Here is a 25,670-nt window from a genome sequence, read left to right on the forward strand (position 1 = left end):
CAATATGTTAATAGGGCAATAAACAAAAGAAGCATAAAATAGCCACCAAGGAAACCATTGCAACTAACAAATATGGCCTCAATTTCCCTCCTGAATCCCACATTCAGGAAAACAGCCAGGGACTTTCCAAAAAGGTAACAGGGCTTTAACCAAGCTAACCTCGGGTAGTACGACCATTATGACAAGAAATTATGCTTCCTGGATCCTGCTAGATAGTGTTCACTAATCATCAGGTTCTGGACCATGTTTCTTCTGCCATACCTGATGGGATGAATAGGAACAATGGGATGACTGTCCCTTAAATACACTGGCTCTACGCCAGTGATGGCTAACCTTTTTGTCATTGCATGCCAAAAGTGTGTGCACCCACACCCATAATGCAATGCACCTGCACCCTGTGCACACACAAACATACACCGTACATGCGCATGGACCTCCCGTGCCTCGTTTTGGGCCTGGAAAGCCTCCTACACCAACCTGGAAGCCAAAATGGGGCGTGGGGGTACTGCATGAAGTCCCAAAATGCAATGTGAGCACCTCCTGTGCATGCACCCCACCCCCCGTGCATGCACTCGCATGTTACCAAAATGCACCCCAAGCCATAAGCATGTGTGGCAGAGACCCAAAAACTAGTTGGCTGGTGGGAGGCGTGCATGCATACACAATGGAGCTGGGCTGGGGTGACAGCTGACATGCCCACAAAGAGGACTCTGTGTGCCACATGTGGCACACGTGCCATAGGTTCGCCATCATGGCCCTATGCCATGCTTTATAGGTGGACATCAGACAGAAAAGAGAAATCATTTGCTTAAAAAATCCCTTTAAATATAAACTTCCCTTCACAGAGCTGGAATAATTCCTATTATTTTGGCTAAAAGCTTTCAGTTTGAAGACCAAAATGCTGTTGCCCTACATCTTGCTTTAGGAAGGAAGAAATTCAAGAGTCACATAACAATTTATATTGCATGATTTACTAAATGTCAGTTTCTATTTGTCCATGCAAGAATAAATAGAATGTGGCAGCAGATATTACCGTATATTCCTAGCAAGTGGGCAGATATTTACCTGACGCTTCCTCCATCTTCAATGGTGCTTGCCTCCAAATAAATTTTCTGCATCCAGGCAGAAAATTCATACACTTTATATTTTTTTATGCCAGGAGGAAGAAACACAACATCAAAACCTCCTACACATCAGGGGAAAACAATATGGGCCTCCAGCACTACAGATAGACCCAGAGCTTCAGGGAGTGGTGTGTGTTTGTGTGTGTGTAGAGCCCTCCAATCACAACTGCTAAAACCTGACAGTGTGATTTATCTCTATGTGGAGGCAGAATACACCCTGTAGTTTAACAGTTTTCAGAAAAAAAAGGAAGAGGAAAGAAGATCCAACTAACCAAGTCAAATATCTCCTATCCTACTGATATCAAGATAGTCTTTTATCTGTAGATTTTCCTTCTTGTCTTTATGAATATACTGGACTTCCTCCAGTCACCTAGCAGGTGACACCATCCTTTCTCAAAAATATTATATAAGGTTGGATTGAACCATCTTTAGTACTCCAGACAAGACTTGAGGACAAGAGTTCAAATCTTCTGAAGATTTAAACTCTTTCAAAGTAATCGAAGTTAGTTTACCAAGTTTCTAATAAGTGCACGCTTCTGTACTTTCATTCTGCTCTGCCCAAATGCAGGGAGATGGAGGGGTCACCATCTTGTGAGAGCATACAAAATCAAAATTAGAACAGTGTTGCTCAGCTGATATTCTCTAGGAATACAACATGTGTGTCAGCTGTTTAAAATAAGACATTTATGCTTTCATCATCATATTCAATAGATGTAGAAAGAAAAACTGGCGTAGCAACAAGACCTATTCTAAAGTTAGGAACTTCCTCTCAACTATCTGCATCCTTCCTTTGAAGACATGTAGTTCCTCATTGAATTTAACTAAAGATTAGTCATATGTTTATTGGTTCTAATGAATGAGAAGAATCGCCCCCTTAATAAAAACCAAGCAAATTACCACAAATGTTGAAAAATATTCAAGTGTCAATACACTTGAATATTTTAATACAGATAACCTGATTGAAATACATTTTGTTGATCATGTCAACCAGGAATTCTGAAAAGGCTACTGTTCTACTGTTTCTAGATATTTATTTATAATAGTTGTATACCTGTGCATCTTAAAACCAGCTCATAATCCAGAAATAAAACAACCTATAAAACATAGACCTAATAAGCAACAAATTTAAAACAGTATGTTAAAGACAACTAGTAACTACAAACCTTTGCATAATAAAATTATAAAAGAATATGTAAATTAATAAAAAAATTAAGCAGTCTGTAAGGTCAACAGTGATGAACAGGGGACTGGAAACTAAGTCCTATGGATGAAACAATGAAATAAGGTTTAGTTTTGAAAAATGGTATAGATGAAGGAATTCATCAAATGTCTGAAAGACCTGTCCTTATCAGCCTAGAAAACAGGACACAGAATAATGAATTTATAGAGAAACAACATATGGAAAGTTAGGGGGAGGGGAATCTGATACTAAGTGAAATTTCCCAGTAGAACCACTACTTTCCCTTCACTGACTGTGTTCAAGAGAAACCTAACCTGATTACACTGATCTTTTGAAAGAGGACAGCTATCTATCACAGATACTTTAATTTGGATCCCTGGACTGAGTCTAAATCACCCCATTCAAACTGATGCTCTTCTTGCTTCAGCCTAAAGCAATTGCAATTGCGATTCTAAATTTGGTCCAAGCTCGGTCAAATTGAGATAAGTCAGATCAAATTAAAATGCTCAATTTAGGAAGCAGATCTTGGGGAAAAAATTTAAAAACCCTGGCTCTATAACCCCAAAAATTATTTCCCTCTTTTACAAGAAGGAAGACTGCAACGTCATTATATATTACACATGAAACATATTATGCAACATACAATGCATTATATGTACATGAACACTTTCTTAAATATGTTTAAAAATATGTTATTCCTCACTTGCAAATAAAAGCTTTCTTGAATAAATATTGTCTGCTAAGTATGCAGATACATAAGGTTTTCAGCCAAATAGTGGGTGGATTTCATAATAGTACGCTAAATATTTGGACAATGTTTGTTTCCAGGTTTTTTTCCCCCTCTGCTACAATTAATCATCAGCATTAGACCGTGATACAAGCATTTAGACAAAAACTGAAAAGCTGCAGAATTTCCATATATAGAAAGTATTCCATATTTTACTCAAAAGTAAGAATGAAATATAAAATGATAAGTGATATTGGCAAAATATTAAAATATTAAAACAAAATATATCAATGTTTCTTTCCAAATCCACATAAAAAAACAAAAAAAATGACTCTAGCTTTCAGTTCCTTTGAAACTGAAAAAAATGTATGTTTTCCTCTGTCACCACCCAAAAAAAGCAAAATAACCAATAAGAGATCAATAACTCAAGGTAGAAATATTTGCATAGAACTCACCAAATTCATAGAAATCTCACTCATTTTTAGCTTGAGTTAAAACAGTCTACCCATTTTAAGGGAAAAGGTCCAGATTCCAGATTTTTTTTCAAATATAGTTGCAAAATTCTTGATATGGATGGAATGCTTTATGACACTTCAATTTATGACCACAGATAGACAACTTCCACTGCTAAGTGATGTGGTCGTTAAGTGAGTTGTGCCTAATTTCAAAGCCTTGTTTGCAGTGGTCTTTAGCAAATCACACGAGTAAGGGTGGTTTCCCCTATTGACTCTTCTTATTGGAAGCCCCCTAGGAAGGTCACAAATGGTGAGCTTCCATAAGACCTCAGAGCGCTAGAACCATCATAAATACTGACACATATTTGCCACGTGTCCAAATGTTGATCACATGACTGCATGGATGCTGTGATAGTCGTAAGTTACTTTTTTACAGCACCTCTGTGACTTCAACCACTCGCTAAATGGTTGGTTGTAACCCAAGGACTGCCTATCTATGAAACTGTCAGGGACGTGCAGTCAGGGGAGGCAGGAGAGGCAGGGCCTCACCACTGTCATCATGAAAAGAAAAAAAATGTAAAAGGAAAAAGGCTGAGCTAGTTGCTGCCAGAGTCACAGTGGATGACTCTGCTTAGTGCTTAACTGTTTAAAAAAGCCTCTAAAAATACAGAAAAAAGATAGATGAAAGGGATTATAGACACACACACACACACACACACCCCTTGGGACGTCTAAAAGAAATGCAGGTGAGATAGGGAACCTTTGCCTGTGTAATCACCAGAAATGAAGCCCAAGTAAGAGGCACTGTTTGTTTGGGGGTAGCTTTTTTTTTTTTTCAGGCGAGGGATAGAAATGCAAGAAAGCCTGTCCAATCATGTCTGACTCAGATTTCAGATTTCAGATTTAGTTTATTTGTATGCTGCCCTTCTCCGGGAGGGACTCAGGGCGGCGAACAACTCAAAGGGGGAAAAGGGAACATAAAGCACAATACACGTGATTAAAATAAACAAGAATCATACAACCATACAAGTCGAGAGGGGAGGGGAACTCATCAACCCCAGGCCTGCTGGCACAGCCAGGTTTTGACGGCTTTCCGGAAGGCCTGGAGAGAGGTGAGGGTCCGCGGGGAGTTCGTTCGACTCTGGGGAGGGGAGGGAGTGCTCATCTCCATTTCCTACCCAAGGAGCCAGCATTATATCAGGAAACTTCTGTGATCATGTGGCCAGCATGCCTATACACCGAGTACACTTTCTGTACCTTTTGTTGTTACCTTTCTACCAAAGTGGAATTTATGTACTCACATTTGCATGCTTTTGAATTGCTAGTTGGGCTCAGGGGTGGGGGCAAGTAAAAGGAGCTCACACTATTACATGGTGCTTGGATCTCAAACCCGAGCTGTCAGCTTTCCAGCTGTCAAGCTCAGTGTCTTTAACCACTGAGCCATTGTGCCTCCCCCCAATGGTAACAAGCAAAATTACATTTTATATTATAACATGCAGGTTAAAATTTTATCTGTTTTTAAAAGCAAGAGTGTCATATCACTATCAATGAACTTTTTTAACATTAATGTGTATGTATGTATGTATGTATGTATCAGTGGTGGGTTTCAAAATTGTTCGAACCTACTCTGTGGGTGTGGCCTCCTTTGTGGGAGTGGCTTGTTGCCCATGTGACCAGATATGAAGATGCCGACGACACTTGTCAGAACCACCTTAAATTACCTCACACACAGCACTGGCATCCATAAGAATATGATGTAAACTTGTTTTTTAAAAGGCATCTTTGGTTTGCATTAAAACAACTTCAACACATGCAATGTTCTGATTGCACCACAAACGCAGTAGTCAACCTTACCTTTCACAGAGGCACTGAGTTTTATAAATATGAGCATGATAGTGTAGAATAATCATATCCAAGGACCAGTAGTGGGCTTCAAAATTTTTTGGAACCTCTTCTGTAGGTGTGGCCTGCTTTCCGGGTCCACTGGTGGAACCTCTTCTAACCGGTTCGGTAGATTTGACGAACCGGTTCTACCGAATAGGTGTGAACTGGTAGGAACCCACCTCTGGTATGTATGTATGTATATATACACACACACCCACGCACACACGCACACACGCACAGACACCCACACACACAGACACACACACACACACACACACACACACACACACACACACACACACACACATAACAGCAGCTTTCTTGAAATTTGGTATTAAACTAATCCAGGACCAACATCATACACAGTTTTGAATTTATTCTGGATATACTTTTAGTAAGAAAAGTTGTTATTAACCAGATTCTACCTATTTCTGAGATGGACCTCCTCCTGCTTAGGCTCATATGAAGGGCGTTTGTGTCTATAGCCAACTCTCCTTTTGTGCAATCTACAAATATGAGTGATAATGGCATGAGTGTTATATTTTAATTTGGTACAGAATAGTAATCCCAAAAATATTTTTTTCATTCAATGATGAACTATTATATTCTGTGTACATCATCATTATCATCATTATTCTCTTGTAATGACATTCTGATTAACCAGAAGGAAATGGAAACAGTAATAATCATATAAAAAATAGAATTGACTAAATGGAGATTTTAGTATCCATCATCTATTATTTAATGTTGTAAAAGCCGCAAACATTTTCACATTCATAGAGCTTTGACACATACAATTTTTTATGGTGCCTCATCTGAGAAGCTTAAAATGTTTCTGACATTTTAACTCGTTTTGTTCCTTATCTATTTGAAATGCATGACAAATTCTGTTTTCAAAATCTGTTACCGGTAATTTGAATTGATGCCCAGAAAGGTTCCTTCACCCTCCAGTGCAATAGGCTTTATTTAGTCTAGTTTGCCAAATATTCTCTCCTCTTCTCCCCTTCCCCAAATAGCCAACATAATTATTTAGTCTTTGGATTAATCTGTAAACTCTGTGCTCCTGTAAATGCAAACTCAATATTTGCAAAAAAATATTCTTAGCAATATTTCTTTGCAGTAATGAGTCAACTATATTATAATCCCCTCAGTCTCTGATAATTAAAGGTAAAGGTAAAGGTTCCCCTCACACATATGTGCTAATCGTTCCTGACACTAGGGGGCGGTGCTCATCTCTAGGGGTGGTACTCATCTCTAGGGGACTATACTAAACTCAGTGTTGGTTGATGCTTTGTGCTTGATGCTCAAGGCCACTTTTTAAATTTCTTTGGTAGAGGCCATATTTATTCATTAGGCTATTGATACGTGCTCCATTTCTCTCTCTTCTTTTTTTTTTACCCTTAATGATCTGGTCCCCCAAATTTCTACTTCCTTGTCCTTTGCCTTTTTGTGTGTCCCCTGCAGATCTATGCTTATTTTATCTATTATGCTTTTAATATGGCTACTTTTTTTTTGCTTCCTTCTATGTTGGGTGCAACTTCTCACTTGTCTCAATGGCATGCAAAGTTTACAGTATAAGTACATAGTTTGTTTGTATATGGATATTTTACTGATGGCTGCCACCTGGATTAAATTCTTGGCTTCAGGAAAGCTAGCTTTCTCTCTAAATGGAATGTTCCACTACCTTGAAGATTTAGGGTTCTGTTTGGTAATGTTTAAGGGATAAAAGATGAATATTTAAACAGAGTTTGATTCTCCTAGTCCAAAGGATAAATGTTTTGTCCTGAACATGCTAGCATCTCTACTGGTGATCATATGTCATGGGGGTATATGTGTAAGCTTTGCTTAGACCTAAGACCAAAAATTAGTTATTTTTAGAAATGATACAACTTCAATAAAAGTTATTTCTACTGTATTTCTCTGTCAGTGTTAATACTAGTAATACCTCAAGGCAATAAATGTAGATAGTCCTCCGTTAGTGACCACAATTGGGATTTGCAACTTGGTCATAAAACAAAACAGTTCTTCAGTGAAGTCATAATTGTGCTTAAGATCTTATTTCAGCTTCCCTTTGTTTTACAAACTGGCGAAAATCATAAATGTAAGGATTGGTTGTAAACTTACATTTTCATCACCATAGTAAATGCAAACAGTCGCTAAACGAGGCAGTTGCTAAACAAGCACTCATACCTTCCACCTGTGAGCTCTGCCCCAAAACAAGAGTGAACAGCTAGCAGAAAGGGTGATCTAGAAATCTGTCTCAGGCAGCTTCCATTTACACTAGCAATGAAAGCAAACATGGTTTTTTTTTAAAAAAAAAACTAGCTTTCTTGTAAAAATAAAGGTATGATTATGAGCTACCTCCTTCCTTTCATTGAAAGTTGAAATGGGAATCTCTATCCAGGCATCTATGTATATAGGTGTGTTTCTGTGCATCTACAGGTACATGGGAGAAGATTGTTTGTAGGAGAGGTTCATGTGGGCAAAAGTTATGCAAAATGCCAGAAGGGAGTTTCGTTCAGAAGCTGAAAGAGATTTCTCCTCATACCTTGTGCATGAACAAAATCTTTGAGCTCATGCGTAGAAATTGGAGGTGAATAACATTACCTGTACAAGTAAAGCATGTCAGTGAAGGAAAGTGCAACCCTATTTCTAGCAGAGGCCTATCTGAGAGAAATTTGTGTGAGTCTACCTATATGCTATAGCAATAGCAATAGCAGTAGACTTATATACCGCTTCATAGGGCTTTCAGCCCTCTCTAAGCGGTTTACAGAGAGTCAGCATATTGCCCCCAACAATCTGGGTCCTCATTTTACCCACCTCGGAAGGATGGAAGGCTGAGTCAACCCTGAGCCGGTGAGATTTGAACCGCTGAACTGCTGATCTAGCAGTAGCCTGCAGTGCTGCATTTAACCACTGCGCCACCTTGGCTCACCTTGCTATGTTCCTAAAACTGTGTTTGTCTGGGTTGTATAGTCTGGGGATATTGAGAGAAGTTTACAGTACACAAGATGAAAAGATATAGTACCAATTTCAGGCTGCTTAGTTTATTTGCAATGTATGTGCTTTTTCCAGGATGCAAAAAGTCCTGATTTTTTAATTCTCATTGGTCCTTATTAAAATATATCACAGAGGAAGAGCTCAGTCAACGGAATTGGAGAGTCACTGCAAATCATGTCAACTGATTGGTCTAAAAATTAAACTGAGCTCCTAGTATTGTCCCAACAGAGTTTGCCCAATGTCAGCTGCACATCACATTACAATGGACTTTCCAAATTACATGGGAAAGTGGCACTTTTATTAGATATCGTCTTACGTCTTGATTCAAGCAGATGATGGTTGTGTAAGCAGAGAAGGAACAAGTCTTTTTTGCTGTTGCTCAACAGAAGTTTCTCAACGTCTTTGAAATCTAAATGCCTTTACATTTAAAAACCTAGTCATTAGAATACTGACGCAATATGAAATAAAATTGTTCCTAAAAGTTGAGGGTTGGTGAGGAGAAGGTTATTAGTTTAAAATGTATGATATCCAGCTCTTCTGTGAAAATATTTACAGTTACATAAAGTGCATATTTAAATAATATTCCACTAGAAGAGTGATTCCCAAACTTTTTCAATCCACCGCCCCGTTGGTGCTACAAACTGATCCTCAGTACCGCCCCCCCCACCCAGTGGTGGAATTCAATTTTTTTACTACCAGTTCTGTGAGTGTGGCTTGATGGGTGTGGGGGGGTCATATGACTGGGCGGTTTGCACGACGGAAGGAAGATAGTAACAGTAAAATTCAAAACTGTAACAATTTATTGCACATTTATTCAAAATCCAATTTTAAAACCTTTTTAGTTAATGTTAATTCAACAAAATTGTTGAACATGATCCAGTGATACCAGGTTTTCAAAGTCTGATAGTCATTTATCAAGAACCTTAGTAACCAGTAACTTAGTAAACTTAGTAAAATTTAACAACTACTTCACTGTTCAGTAAATTCTTAATGTGATGGATGGGCTTGATGAAGCAATACCAGCCCTATGGAACGATCTCCCCGTTGAGATCCGGACCCTTACTACCCTTCCGGCCTTCCGCAAAGCGACCAAGACCTGGCTGTTCTGGCAGGCCTGGGGCTGTTGAATTATCCAGCCTCATCCTAAGTTATGAATGTTCTTGAATTTTTAATTGTTGTTTTTATTTTTTATATCCCCCCCCTTCTTATTTGTCTTCCGAGAGTGGGCGGCATACAAGTTTTAATTAATTAATTAATTAATTAATTAATTAATTAATTAATAAGTTTCCCAATGTCTGGTTTAAGTCAAACTCCTTAGCAGGAGTCTTAAATCACCACGTTCAGTAATCTAGAGTTGATTTATTTGCTTGGAGAGAAGTTGGATGACCCACTGACGCCACGTTCCACCAAATATGATGTTGGAAATGCAACAAGGAGCTTCTTAACCACTGTCTATAGTGCAGGATAGCAATCAGAAATTTCTTTCTGTAACCAAAACTCTTAGTATGATTTCTTAAACTTTGGCTTCAGTTCAATGTCATTTTGCAGCTCTATGAGTTGTTCCTCCACTACCCCATCTTCTCAGTATCTGAAAATGGATTTATCACCCAATCTGGAATTTCCATCAAAAAAAGATCCTGATATTGCTCAGATGTATCTTTATGCAGCATGTCCAAATGGTCACAAAAAACTTGAAGATCATTATCTTGTATCCCACCTTTCTCTTCTAGCTCAGACAAGCTCGGAAATTGGTTTAGCTCGCGACGGCCTATATTGCGTTTGAATAGAGTTAACTTTGAAATAAACGTAGAGATGACAGATTTGGCCTTAATAAGATTGACCTCATTTCCTTGCAACTGCAAATTCACTTCATTGAACTTTGCAAATAGTTCTGATAAATAAGCAATGTCATGCTTGATCTCTTTGAGTTCACCACTGAGCAAAGCATTCTTGTCTTCAAAAAACTCCACAACTGTGTCAAAAAGATTATAAAAGTGTCTCACACATACTTCTGTATGAAGCAGCAAATGATCAAGATTCTAGGAAGAGAAGGAGCAGCATAGCAGCAGCCAGAGACCTCAATTACTCAATCAGAATAGAGCTGGAAGATACTTTGGAGGTCTTCTAGTCCAACCCCTGCTCAACCAGGAGCAATCCTATAGAATTTCAGACAAGTGGCTGTCCGGTCTCTTCTTGAAAGCCTCCAGTGATGGAGCACCCAGAACCTCTGGAAGCAACTTCTGTTCCACTGATTAATTGTCCTCACTATTAGGAAGTTTCTCCTTAGTTCTAGGTTGCTTCTCTCCTTGATTAGTTTCCACCCATTGTTTCTTATCCTGCTTTGGAGAACAGGTTGACTCCCTCTTCTCTGTGGCAGCCCCTCAAATAATGTAAGACTGCTATCAGGTGTCGTCCTCCCCAATCCTTTTCTCTAGACTGGCCATTCCCAATTCTTGCAACTGTTTTTCCTATGTTTTAGTCTCCAGGCTTTTAAACATCTTAGATGCTCTTCTTTGCACTTCTTCCAAAATCTTCCAAAGTGCACGGAACACTGTTACCTTCCCACCAAAGATGGTCCCTATTTTTCTACTTGAATTGTTTATGTGCTTTCGAGCTGCTAGGTTGGCAGAAGCTGGGACAAGTAACAGGAGCTCACTCTGTTACACGGCACTAGGAATTCGAACAGCCGAACTGCCAACCTTTCGATCAACAAGCTCAGCATCATGATTTAGTAAATGTTCAAAATTACAACAGCACTGAAAAAAGTGACTTATGACTGTTTTTCACACTTAAAACTATTGCACCATCCCTGGGGTCATATGATCAAAATTGGGATGCTAGTCAACTGGCTCATTTTATGAAGGTTTCGAGGGTCATGTGATCCTCTTTTGTGACTTCTGACAACAGAAGAAAATGGGGAAGCCAGATTCGCTTAACAACCATGTGACTCACTTAACAATTGCAGAGGTTCACTGTAACTGGCACGAAAGGTTGTAAAATTCACTTAACAAATGTTTCACTCAACAACAAAAATTTTGTGTTGTGATCATAAGTGCTGGCTGCCTCCCAGTGAGCCTGGGGGAGAGGGGGGGCATCAGATGGGTTTCAGAAATATATCCCTAGCATTTTTCTCCAGTCCCCGGGGAGTGTGTGGGGGGGGGCACACCTGGCATTTCTCCAGGTGTCCAGAACCAGGTTTTCCCTGTGGAATGCCAGGGAGACACAGGAGATCACTGCCCCAGCAGCGAGTCTCTCCCGGATGCTCAGAGCAGTCACCCATCTAGGCCCCCATTGTCCCTGAGCTAAGTCTGAGCCTGCAGGAAGCAGCAGTGTCCCCCTTGCCTCCCGCCCCTTAGATGGGGAAATTTCAGCAGGCGGGATTGGGGAGCGGCGCTCATCCCCTAGGAGACGGGAGGGGCAGGGGGCTTCGCGACCCTCTGCATCGACCATGTGTTCCAACCGGGGCTCCAAGAGTTGCATGTCCTAAGTCAGCCTTGGACTGCACCCCCCCCAATCCTCCTGGTCCCTGCTCCAAGGCTTGTCTGGGTCCCTGAAGGGCATCTGGCGCAGCTGCTGCCTTGCCAACCGCTGACCAGGAGAGGCAGCAGGAGAAGACGGAGCCCAGGCTGTGCAATCCTCCACTTGTTATGGAGCGAACGAAGAGAAAGACAAATTGGGTGAGGAAGCAGGACGGCTCACACGGGACAGCATCTGTGGGACAGAACTGCATGGGGAAGGGACGCGGCTGGCCATCCAGCCCAACACTCGCCGCTCCAGGCGAGCCATCGGGAAAGGGATTGGCAGGGCTTGGGGGGCATTGTCCACTACTTGGGGATAAGAGCTGTGGCCTCAGGCAGCTGCCCACCTCCTACCCTACAAACTCATGACAGACTTGGAAGGGACCTTCTAGTTCATCTAGTGATTTAGTCCCTTGCCTCTTAGCGCCCTCCTGCTGCACCCCTTGTCTCTTAGCGTTCCCTGCTCCATCCCTTGTCTCTTAGTGCCCCCCCTAAGTCATCCCACTGCCCCCCAGGGGGTGGTACCGACCACTTTGGGAACCACTGCACTAGAATATAGAATGCTACTAGAACAAGTGTTTTTCAAAATATCGGTCAAAACTGAAATAGTGATCAAATAGTGTTGACAGAAAGGGTAAGAGAGAAAATGTTTTAAGATGCATTTGTTCCAAAGAAAATCAGAAGGAGATTGGTAGCACCTTTTGTCATTACAGCAACAATTTCTTTTAAAAGATATAAGCTTTCATAAGATGCATCTTACTTCATCAGAAATGCATCTTACTTCATCAGAGTGGCTAGGCAGATGTAGGATTAAAATTGGGATGAAAGTGGAAGAGGCAGGGAGATTATTCTGTTGCAGGTTACATGTGAGACAGATTGCAAGTCGCTTGTCAATTTATAAGTGTGTTATTTGTTGGGACTTCCTGAAATTGCCTGAATTTTTTTGATATATATGCGCTTAGAAATTTCTTGCTCAATGCATTTACACTCATTTTCCCCCAAAATAGTTGCCTTGAGATCTACCAAAGAATATCCTGAGAGGTTAAAATGTTCTGATACTAATTTGTCCTTGTTTTGAGTCTTGATGTCAACCCTGTGCCCATAAATGGCTTTGCACAAAGTTTGTAACATTTGTCCTATATGGAACCTAGTGTGTCCCTTTGCACAGAATATAATTTAGATATCTTGGAAAATATAACGCTAAGAATAACGCTAAGATCAAGATGTGTGCATTCCTGTTGCTAAGAGGAGCCTTAGGAAAAACACAGGAAGGGCATGCCAGACATTTAGAAGCTTCCGAATGAATCATTTAATACTTTTAAAGGGCAGAAGAAGTGAAGATGCCAACCTCTCACTTATCCTGAGCTTCTCCTTTTCTGATGCCTTGGATACAATCTCAAAATAAATGGAGCACTACTTGAATACCATTGTCATTGACAAAATCACTACCAGTGAATTGTAAAAGGCAGTTTTGCTCTGAGCAGCTTACAACCTGCGATTATACCTTTAAGACTACAAATCATCCACATCTGTCTATCTCAGGTCCTTGGGAAGGACTTGGCAGGTCTCCAAAAATAACAAATAACATTCTGAACCTCTAGCTGACTATGCGACAAACCATAACTATAAATATAAAAGGTTGAAAATGGGTTGATGTCTTCATGTGCCACTCCATTTCTGTTTTTGATAAGACAGTCCTGTTATTGAAGGACTTAGAACTTAACCCAAGTGGCAGCTTGGTTAGTAAAATAGTTTCTGCTTGTTAAAAAGCACTGACCTGGTGCAAAGAAGCACAAATATAGGAATAGCTTTTTCAGCTCCTTCTAAACATGCAATTGTCATTCATGCAATGAAAAGCTTGAAGATTCCTCCTGTCAAAGGAAATTATTTAATGACATATCAGATCATTGGAAATAGCACGAAGGGGTCAAATTAGGAAGAACACATAACATAGAAATAACAATGAATTAAATAAGCCTCCCAATTAACTTCATTGAAAACACATTTACATTAGCTAAATGAACAAATCTAGATTATCCAAAAAAAAAAAAATTCTATTGTGTCAAGTTAAAATTTACCATTAAAGAAATCTTCCAGAAATCCTTGTATTAACATTAAAAAAAATCAGTAATTAAAAATGTATAGTTCTTGTCTCTAAACATGTCAAGGTTATAATTTTATATCCTGTCTTACTTAGTGCAGTTCTTAAATATTTTCAGAATTTCTCAAGGCACAGATAAGAGTTCTTGAGCCGTATTTTTAAAAAGAGACAAAAAGTGCCATCTTTCATAAATGCTACATTTTCCAAATAGAAACCATACCATATGTGATTACATGCAACCTACATCTCAAATAAAATATGTTTTTACAAAAATATAAAATATTTATATTTATACAAAATATTTGAATTACTGATGCATTATATATAATATATTACTAATATATAAGTAACTCAAGACTCACTTTAGAAGAAACCAGAACAAAAACTTTCTCAGCATCCAAAGAAATTATGCTTGCCTTCTTCTGACTATTAAGGCAATCATGTCAATTACAGTTGTTTTATCATCAAGACCTTAATGACCCCTACAATCTCTTGTCCAGCATGTCCTGGTGCTCACATGTTTGGCCTTCTGTACATCTTGGAAAAGATGTGTGGCAATTTAAATATAATGTGCATTGCTTTGGCCAATCATTTCTGGTCCCATCCAGAATAATAGCTTAGCAACACGTTTGCAGTGTAGGACCCATTAAAAAGAGTGCATCCTAGAAGTTTGAGGGTTCAAGCTTCAGGGTTAGGGTTAAGGTAAGGGATGTTTGGGGAACTTCCCAACAAATTGACAGACAGTTGCTTGGTTAATCAGAAAGTGATCCAAACCTCCGAATTGTATGTCATGTTTATTCATGTCAATCCTAGGGCAGCCATGTTCTAAATAATAAATCCTGAGACAGATCATGGTTTGCTGGGAAGACCCAGATTGTTGGGGGCAATATGCTGACTTTGTAAACTGCTTAGAGAGAGCCGTAAAGCAGTATATAAGTCTAAATGATATTGCTATAAATGTCAGAAACAAACACCACTTTGCTCAATAACAAAAGAATGAATATTACCATCATAATAATGAGGCATATAAAGAAAAGTTAGTTTTAACAAATGTCCATGAAATATGTTCCAATTGAGCATTTAATTTTGAGTACTCAAACTAACTTTTTCCATTTATTCCAATGACAATATTATTCTATTGCTTTAGTTGTCTTTTTTTAATAAAAAACTTTTTGTTTCAGGAGTATAGTGCTCTTTTTCTAGTACAACAAAATAAAGAGAAAAGAACATTTACACTTATTTTGTGGTATCCATACACACATCTTTTTTCCCTTCCCCCAGTAATTCTTACAAGGGGAGGATGATATGACAATGCCCCTGAAGTTACATTCAGTAATAACCAATGCGCCAGAGAGAAGAACATTTTAGAGATGCAGAGCCCTTTGTTCAAAATCCTGAAAGATCCTGGTGAATCGGGAGGAAAACAGCACATTCCCGGTCAGTCATTTCAAAGTCTTCATTGCTCTTCGTTTAAAAGAAATGCTCAAGTATGTTTCATGCAATCACTTTGGTTGCCACTTATTTTACTTCTAAGAGAAAAGGTTGGATGTCACCCTGAAGAAAATGTCTACCGTTCATAAATATTAAACCAATGAAAAAGAGCTTATTTCTAAATAGAAGCATAGCTTTGCCTAACAAAAAAAGGAGAGGGGGGCCACCAAGCCATATTTTCAGTCCCATTCTGCAATTGAGACAGAGTACCTGAACTCCAAATGAACATTATTTTTATGGGTTGGTTTGATTGCAATTTTGAGAAAGATGATGTGGGACTTAGTCTTGAAGAATCTTTTTGTATTATTAGTGCTGAACAGCCCAGGAACAAAAATCAATGTTATTTTCAGATATTGCATACAACGTGATGAGAACATTGTCAGACCTGCAGCCATCTTTTCTTTTGGATCTTTGGCTTGCCACAATTTCTATTATTCTATAATGCATTTTTCTATTGTGGGAAAATGGGAGGGGGGAATTGTAAGGAGTCACATAGTATGTAGCCATAACAAAATTCCTTCTAGAAAGCCAAGGTCATCATTTGTCTCTGCATCTCTGCAGCTGACCAGAATTGGATGGATGGAACTGCCAGCATGGCAGTGAGAGATTGGACTGTGTGATGAACTTGTGGGTGTGGGGGCAACATCTTGAACTTTCAACTAGGTGGGGAAACCCAGGAAGCTTTCAGGTGCGAGTTTTCCCAGATGTGCCACATGGCTCTCTTAATAAATTGGAACTTTGAGCAATACTTTGCCTTGGACTGTGATTTAATTTTGGTTGCTATTTTGAACGCTGACGAACATAATGATTCCAGTTATGAAAATGCTCAAGTTCAAATTTTTATGGCCGTGTTCCCAAACATATTCCCTCTCACATATTTATGGATTTTAAATCCTATAATCAGCAACAAGCATAATTGCCACTGGAACTGAAGTCTAACACATCTAAAAGAGAATAGATTGATGATGAAACACGATGTGATTTATAGCACCTAAAGTATGATGAACCACAATATTCACTGGGTTTTGCTGGTAGCATTTTATACAATGAAAATGGACCAAAGTTTACACTAATTTAACCTCAGATGTGTCATTAGCATAATACATAATACACTCCTCTGCAAATGATTATATTTTCAGACAGTACTCAGCCTAATGAATTTTAATGCCCATTAAAAGTTGGATTCTTCAAATTGTTTATGACCTCTACTCTTATTTTTGAATTGTCCTGAAGACCTTCCTTTTTCAAGGGACACATTGAACTGTTACAGTGACATGTTGGCATATAATATACAACAGTCACTTTCGCACAGTCAACATCAGGTCTTTTAATAGTTGTCTGAAAAATCTTCTCACGACTTCAGTTATGTAGCCATAACAAAATTCCTTCTAGAAAGCCAAGGTCATCATTTGTCTCTGCATCTCTGCAGCTGACCAGAATTGGATGGGTGGAACTGCCAGCATGGCAGTGAGAGATTGGACTGTGTGATGAACTTGTGGGTGTGGGGGCAAGATCTTGAACTTTCAGCTAGGTGGGGAAAACCAGGAAGCTTTCAGGTGCGAGTTTTCCCAGATGTGCCACATGGCTCTCTTAATAAATTGGAACTTTGAGCAATACTTTGCCTTGGACTGTGATTTAATTTTGGTTGCTATTTTGAACGCTGACAAACATAATGATTCCAGTTATGAAAATGCTCAAGTTCGAATTTTTATGGCCGTGTTCCCAAACATATTCCCTCTCACATATTTATGGATTTTAAATCCTATAATCAGCAACAAGCATAATTGCCACTGGAACTGAAGTCCAACACATCCAAAAGAGAATAGAATAGATTGATGATGAAACACGATGTGATTTATAGCACCTAAAGTATGATGAACCACAATATTCACTGCGTTTTGCTCGTAGCATTTTATACAATGAAAATGGACCAAAGTTTACACTAATTTAACCTCAGATGTGCCATTAGCCTAATACATAATACACTCCTCTGCAAATGATTACATTTTCAGACAGTACTCAGCCTAATGAATTTTAATGCCCATTAAAAGTTGGATTCTTCAAATTGTTTATGACCTCTACTCTTATTTTTGAATTGTCCTGAAGACCTTCCTTTTTCAAGGGACACATTGAACTGTTACAGTGACATGTTGGCATATAATATACAACAGTCACTTTCACACAGTCAACATCAGGTCTTTTAATAGTTGTCTGAAAAATCTTCTCACGACTTCAGTAGACTCAAAAGACATAATTAAATTACAAAAATATTTGAAGAATGTACATTTCTCAAAACTGATAAGGCCTTTGAGAAACTAAGAAAAAACTCTGAGGTTTATTATCTTGTTAACAAAAAATTAACTCATTTTTTTTATTCCTCTCCATAAATATAGCATCCCATGATATTTAAATTGCACTGATCATTGTCAGAGCTATTCATTATCAAGAGGTAATGGGTTGCAGTTTAATTCCTTGTTTTGACTTTGTTTGAATCTTTGTCTAGCCTATCAAACAAAAGGATTAGAGAGAACATGATAAGTACGTCCAGTGAAGGTGAAGATTCATTCTCCAAACTTGTGGGTTGGTTTCCTAACATTTTGTTACCGGGCTAGGTAACATCTTCAGCAGAGTTTAGGGGATGTCAGTGTTCTTCTGCTTATAAGGACCTCACGTGGAGGTATGTCAAGTGAGGGTCTTGTAATGGGTCTTGTGATAAGGAAATTACATCAGATCAGGGTCATTGGGAGGTGAACTGCTAGTGGGAGAGGTTTGCATGGTTTGGTTATGCGTCAGTACTGTTTCTGGTTGGTTGTGCGGTTGATTTGGATTCTGAAGTGTTCTTAGGCTGGTTGTAGGTCAATGTTTCTGTTGATGGAATTGCTTGTGGAGTGCCAGGCTTTGATGAACTCACAAGCGTGGCGGGTGATGATCTCCTTATCACAAGACCTATCACAAGACCTATCACAAGACTCACTGATGACTCACAGTTGACCCATCTCAAGACCTTCACTTGACACACCCACACCTGAAGCCCTTATAAACAGAAGAACACTGACACTGCCATCCCCTAAACTCTGCTGAAGATGTTACCCAGCCTGGTAATGAAATGTTCAGAAACCAAGCCACAAGCTCAGAGAACGAACTTTCACTCTCATCCTATACCCAAGCTACAAATATTCTCTAGTGTTGCAAAACTATTTCCAGTATTTGATTTATCAATTGTTGCTTGTAGGTACACATTATGCACTGGAGACAAATTACTTATGTGTCCAATCACACTTGGCCAATAAAGAATTCTATTCTATTCTATTCTATTCTATTCTACCCTACTCTACTCTACTCTACACTCTACACTCTACTCTACTCTACTCTACTCTACTATTCTTGCAGTCACAGAGAAGAGGAGATTGACTTATTCTCCAAATCTCCAGAGGGCAGGACAATAAATAAGGTATGGAAGATTGTTAAAGAGAGAAAAAACAAAAAATAAGGAGAAATGTTCTGACAGTGGGAACAATTAATCAATGGAATAGCTTGCCTTCCAGAGTTGCAGGTGCTCCATCAATGGAGGTTTTCAAAAATAGACTGGGAAACCATTTGACCGGGATAGAATGGGGCTCCTGCCTTGAGTAAGAGGTTGGACCAGAAGATCTCTGAGATCCCTTCTAGCCCTATGATTCAATGTTTTATGTTCTTCAACCATTAATCATAAACTATTCAGAATAAATATTACTTTTCCAAGGAATGCAAAGCACTGCTTCCATGTTTTTAAGATCATACACCTAAGGATCAGGAATTAAGCAAGGCTATGAAGAAGATGAACTTCGGTTAATAGAGGCAATCATGGTTTTATGCTTTTGCAGCTGTGGGGGAGGCTGAGTTGTGAAATCAGATTCAGGATTCTTTTCAAAGAGTAATAATTAAACATAGCAGTTAAAGTAGAGTTGCCTTTTCAGTATAGCACCCAGCCTTTAGCAAAATCTAAACAAGCAGTTTATTTACTGGGTATGTACAGCCATTAACCATGCATAGAACATCCAAAAACATTTTTGGCTTGACGAATTTTTTTGCTGACATAAATCCTACCAACTTTAGTATATACAAGGGAAAATGTAGCACTAAGTTTATTTCAGATGCTCACAGCTTCATTTCTCTGTGTGCAGAGATTTCAGTTCACTTGTCTTCTGTTTCTATAAGACTGATACAGTGGAAATAAAATGAGATTCTATTACTACTAACAAACTTCAGTAAACCTTTCTTTGTCTAGGCTGTGGACAACAATCACAATTTATGCAAACCTATCTATTTCTATGTTGTATTTGTTAGCAGAAAAACTAAATAGGGTGCAGATGAAATTTTTGGTCAGGATAACTATTAGCAATCAGTCTCTTTATTCCCTACCATGTAAAAGTAATCAATTTGCCTTGAGACATTTTGCTTTGAAAAGCAAACTGCAAAAAGCAGTAATAAATCATTTATCCTGAGGGCTCAGTATATCCATAGCATATACCCTCTTGCAAACAAGTTGCTTTCTCCAAAGGTGGAGCTCTTACAAAGACATATCCTTAAACCCTATACTTCACACATTAGAATTCAACCATTAAACAGGGCAATAACAAAGAAAAACTGTTCTTGTAATCATGTACATCCATCCTATCTGGAATTATGCACAGAGATTTTAACTTGATAAGCCAGTTTATCAGTTAACAGATTAACAGAGTTGGAAGGGACCTTAGGGGCCTTCTAGTCCAATGCCCTGATTGCTCTGAAAACCCCAGAGGTGGATTGCTGCTGGTTCAGCCCAGATCAGCCGAACAGGTAGTAGCGGTGGCCGAAGGCTCCGCCCACCCACCCACATTGTGGCATGTGTAAAAGTGCGCCTGAAACAGTAGTAAAGAAATTGGCAACCCACCTCTGGGAAACCCTACACTATTTCAGACAAATGGTTGTCCAATCTCTTCTTTAAAACTTCCAATGTTGGAACATTCACAACTTCTGGAGGCAAGTTCTTCCATTGATTAATTGTTCTAACTATCAGGAAAGTTCTCCTGAGTTCTAGGTTGCTTCTCTCCTTGATTAATTTCCATCCATTGCTTCTTGTCCTGCTTTCAGGTGCATTGGAGAATAGCTTGACTCCTCCTTTTTTGTGGCAACCCCTGAGATATGGAACACTGCTATGGTATCCTGTCACCCCTAATCCTTCTTTTCTTTAAACTAGACATACCCAATTCCAGCAACCATTCTTTATATGTTTTAGCTTTCAATCCCCTAATCGTCTTTGTTGCTTTCTTTAATTTTGCTTTAGCTTACATAGAAACCTAACCACCAAGCTTTGTAAACCATAGGTTGTGGCACAGAATTTTGGAAACAGATTAGTAGCTGTTTTCAGTCAATGTGATTAAAACAAACTAGGTCATGAGGTTATGTGTAAAGAGCTTGGTAGGTTCAAGTCACAGCAGTTTCATTTTAATATATTTCAAACTATGTCTTATTACTATTAGATAAATGTTGTAGACCTAAACATTTCCACAGCTAGAAATCTATTATACAACTTCTGAAGAGAGACTGAGAAAACCATACAACTTATTATGCCAGCCTAAGTTAAGGAAAACAACTGAAGGTCTGTGTTGTCACTTTCTATAAAAAGCCATTTACACATGACATTCTTATTACTCCATATCAAAGAAAGATTGACATTTTCAGAAAGGCCAGGAAAAAATCTGTTATCCACAGGTCTCCCAAACACATGAGACAGAGCTATCTCTGACAAATAGGTTGACCTTCTGTACTTTGCAAGTTTGATATAGTTTAGTAAACAATAAAGAGTTATGTAAAATAATGATGATGGGGATGGTCATAACTCCTTCTATTTCTGGTATTTAGGGGAGTGCAGTTCCTTATCTGGCCAAAAAAAAAAAAAAATAGAACCGCCCATACAAAAAGAGATAGAAATCAGAAAATTTGGGGGAAACCTCAAGGCTTTGTAAAAGTACATGCTATCTGCAGAAAAAAATAAATTCATAAATGAGGTTCATGATGGCTGAGTAGTCTCAGGAACAACTATTCTTATGCCAACTTTAAGAGCAGTTTGGGCCAGAGAATCCTGGGGAGCAAAAGCAGAATAGTGTGTAGGAGAGGATTATCAAAACCAGAACAACGCACCACAGCATTTACAGTAATTTTTTATTTATAAATAATAATCACATTAAACAAATTTCTCATTGCTGTCTTTACTCCCCCAGCCCTTGTGCTAAATCACTTCCAGGTTGTTGCTCCCTCAGTTTGAGTCATCCATGTGACTTGCTACTTCTTCCTCTCTACTTTCCCTACTCTCTGTTTTAGTTTTACATGCAACCAGGAGGTGAATGTTTGTGGTGCCTTGTTCTTCCTAATGCAAATATACAACTATGCAAGAGCTCTTATTGAGGCAATTGAAGGAGGTTTCCCTGGGCAAAATTTCCTACTTTAATCTGACAGAAATAATTACTGGTAGTCTGCTGATATCTAGCGATAATATATATGTTAAAGATCAATGAGATCACATTTTTCCCTCAAAAAATGTCACCACTAGCTATGATTGTTCTTAGGCTGTTTTTTTAACTATTACTTAAGAATGTTCCTCTAAAGCAGGAGTGTCCAAACTTGGAAACTTTTAGACTTGTGGACTTCAACTCCCACTGGCTGGCTGGGGAATTCTGGGAGTTGAAGTCCACAAGTCTCAAAGTTCCCAAGTTTGGACCTCCCTGCTCTAAAGCAAAGCATTGGTTCTCAACCTGTGATCTGCAGACCCCTGGAGGTTGGGGCACAATATTGTCTCAGGAGGTCCACAAAGGCTTGAAGGAATGTTGTGATTTAAATCTGGAGTTAAATCTTGGTAGTCCATGGCATTGGTCTGTGGCAACAAAAGGTATTTAAAAGGTCTGTGGTGAGAAAAGGTTGAGAACCACTGCTCTAAAGACTTACTTCCTCTACTTCCGATCCTGGCAGAGCAATCATAGGCATATCAACTGAAAAGCAACTCTCATTAAATTAACAGGGTCTATGTGGAGGATGAGACCTAACATAAATCAGACATAAAGCTCGTCTTCTAAGGCTTCATGTGACCCTGGACATGGTCTCCTAGGCTGTTCCAAAAAGTTTGTTTCCCAACATACTTTCCAAATTGCCTCTGTAAAATGTACTTCCAAGTCTTCTTCTCTCCAGGCACTCCAAAAAGATACCATAATTAAAGTGGTAGACTAATGTAGTAGAATGAGGAGACAACAAAGCCAAGCGATGCAATATAGGAAAAGTTTATTGTATGCGCAGGTTCAAACATGCCAAACAAGCATCAAGAGTTCGAACCCCGAAGGGTTCTTAAAGCCATACATTTATAGTGCAAATTACGTCATCATCTATAGAGGCAGTATCTAAGCATATAAGGTATTGAGAGGAACCAAAACTGTCCATGCCAGATGGCCAACTGTTACTATTCCTAAAATATACATGGTCAGCACCTTATAGATCATGCGTGACAAAAACAGGACACATCTTGTAAGATTGCAGGAAACTCCCCGTCTGGGTCGACTTGTTCCCAGATGTGTAAAAATATTTATTGCTCCTTCAGCAACTGTCAGCAATTGTTTTCTGCTTAATGGTGCAAAACCTCAGCTTTAATCAGAGTATTTGATATTAAACATGGAATAAGAGCTGTTAGCCATAATTAGGTCTTTTAGCCCACCTTAGTCCCCCCTTTGTGACTCATCTGACATTTCCAGAAGAGTCACATACTCAGGTTCATTGGACGGTTCTCCCACAGGATGCATTTTTTCATATTCCCATAAAGCCATTACCTGTGCGGTTGCTTTTCGCTCTGCTATTAAGGATAAACTATTAGAAATAGTACGCACAAAAATGGGTAAGACACAAGGGATTAGTACACATCCTGCAGCAATCAAGCCTATTAAAGCAACTATAGCTTGTAAGCCGGGTAATTTAGGAAACCAGGAACCGAAGATTTCTTTAAAGTTGAATCCCCGCCACACCTGGTCAGGATTATGAGTCAATTGACGCATCTCTGTAGTCAATTGTTTAATAACAGTTCCAGTTTCATCTATTTGCAGGCAACAATTAGAAAGATTAAACTTACCACATACGCCCCCTTCTTTAGCCAGCAAATAGTCTAAAGCTAAGTTCTTGGACTCACAATGCGTGTCCCCCTTGGTGTGGTCGGGCTGCTGTTACCACCTCCCGGGGTAAAAGAAGACCCGTGGCGCCTGGAAGTCAAGGAGCAGCAGCAGCCCCACACCCTGGCCCTCAGCAAAATATTGCCTTAGCTTCTCTGTCCCATCTGAAGGGTGCCAGAAAATGTAGTAGAATGAGGAGACAACGAAGCCAAGTGATGCAATATAGGAAAGGTTTATTGTATGCGCAGGTTCAAACATGCCAAACAAGCATCAAGAGTTCGAACCCCGAAGGGTTCTTAAAGCCATACATTTATAGTGCAAATTACGTCATCATCTATAGAGGCAGTATCTAAGCATATAAGGTATTGAGAGGAACCAAAACTGTCCATGCCAGATGGCCAACTGTTACTATTCCTAAAATATACATGGTCAGCACCTTATAGATCATGCGTGACAAAAACAGGACACATCTTGTAAGATTGCAGGAAACTCCCCGTCTGGGTCGACTTGTTTCCAGATGTGTAAAAATATTTATTGCTCCTTCAGCAACTGTCAGCAATTGTTTTCTGCTTAATGGTGCAAAACCTCAGCTTTAATCAGAGTATTTGATATTAAACATGGAATAAGAGCTGTTAGCCATAATTAGGTCTTTTAGCCCACCTTACTAAAGTAGAGAAGACTATATACTTCTAAAACTCTCGCCATGAGCTTTACCTGGGCAAAATAGTTCATCAGAGGGCAGAAATTATGGAACAAAGGTACCTCAAATTGGCTAACTTACACAATGCATCCTAAATGCAGGACGCATAACTCTGGAGCATGTGAAATTTGGGGAAGTTATGGCTGCTTCAGTGCTATAGGTTGCTGCTGCTGCTGCTGTTTCTTCTACAGTTATGTGATCTTCATTTCAGTGTTTTGATGACAATTTACTTATTCTCTCATTCAGCAGCAGCAAGGGAAGGGAAGGGGGAAGGGGGAAGGGAAGGGAATTGAATTTCTGATGCTCTCTGTCCCACAAAAAAATTCAGTGACAGGAAGTCAGAAGTCGTTCTTGCTCCCACTGCTTTTTTGCCCATCTGTTATTCTGTTTCTCTTTCTGAACCAAGGCACCTACCTCAAATGAACTAACTTATAAAATTCATCCAAAATTTGGGACCCATAACCCCAGTGAAATTGAAATTTGGCACTTTTTATGAACCATTTTATGGCATAAAAATTATTATAAAATAGTCTATGTCATAATGCAAACATTTCCTGTGCTGTTTTATCATACAAATGTGACAAAACATTTCCTGTGCTGATATTTGACTGTGCTATGTAGTTCAATATTGTCAAGATCTCTGAATGTATCCCACCTTTTCCAGTAAAGGCATTACATCCGAAGTTCTGTAGAAAGCATTGAGGAATCTGATACGGTAATATGGATCACAGGTTGCCCAGTAAAAATTAACAAGAAAATGCTTCCATTTTTCCATTCTTGTTATATAATCAAGGACTTTATCTTCTCGTGGGAGAGTTCACACCCGATATTAATATTATTATTCAGAAATATTTTGAGTTGTCAGACTAATTTGTCATAATTTTTTTCTGCAGGAGAATTTTATGGAATGCCTGAGTCTAAAAATGTCTTAAGTCATAGTATGTACTAGATATTGTTGTACCTATAGCTTATTTTTTATTACTTTGTCTGATCTTTCAGACCTTGTAACCTCTAGATAAAGGTTCATAAACAGGTTCAAATGATAACACAAACTTTAAATTATTAAAGCAAATATGCATATTATATACAGAATTGATTTAGAATTAAGAAGCAGTCGCCTCTTAAAAAAGACCCATCAAGAAGAATTTCCCTAGCTTTGCATGATTTTCCCTATCACAGATCAGAAATGAAAATGCCTTAATTTATATGTTTCCTTACATCCCAATATCATAATTTTCATTGTGTCTTGAGTTGTACACTTTTTTCCTGTTTGGCATCAACCTATATGTAAATTGCTATCTACTGTATATGTATCTACTTATCTA

Source organism: Thamnophis elegans, chromosome 1 (assembly GCF_009769535.1).
Source record: "Thamnophis elegans isolate rThaEle1 chromosome 1, rThaEle1.pri, whole genome shotgun sequence".
Lineage (NCBI taxonomy): Eukaryota > Metazoa > Chordata > Lepidosauria > Squamata > Colubridae > Thamnophis > Thamnophis elegans.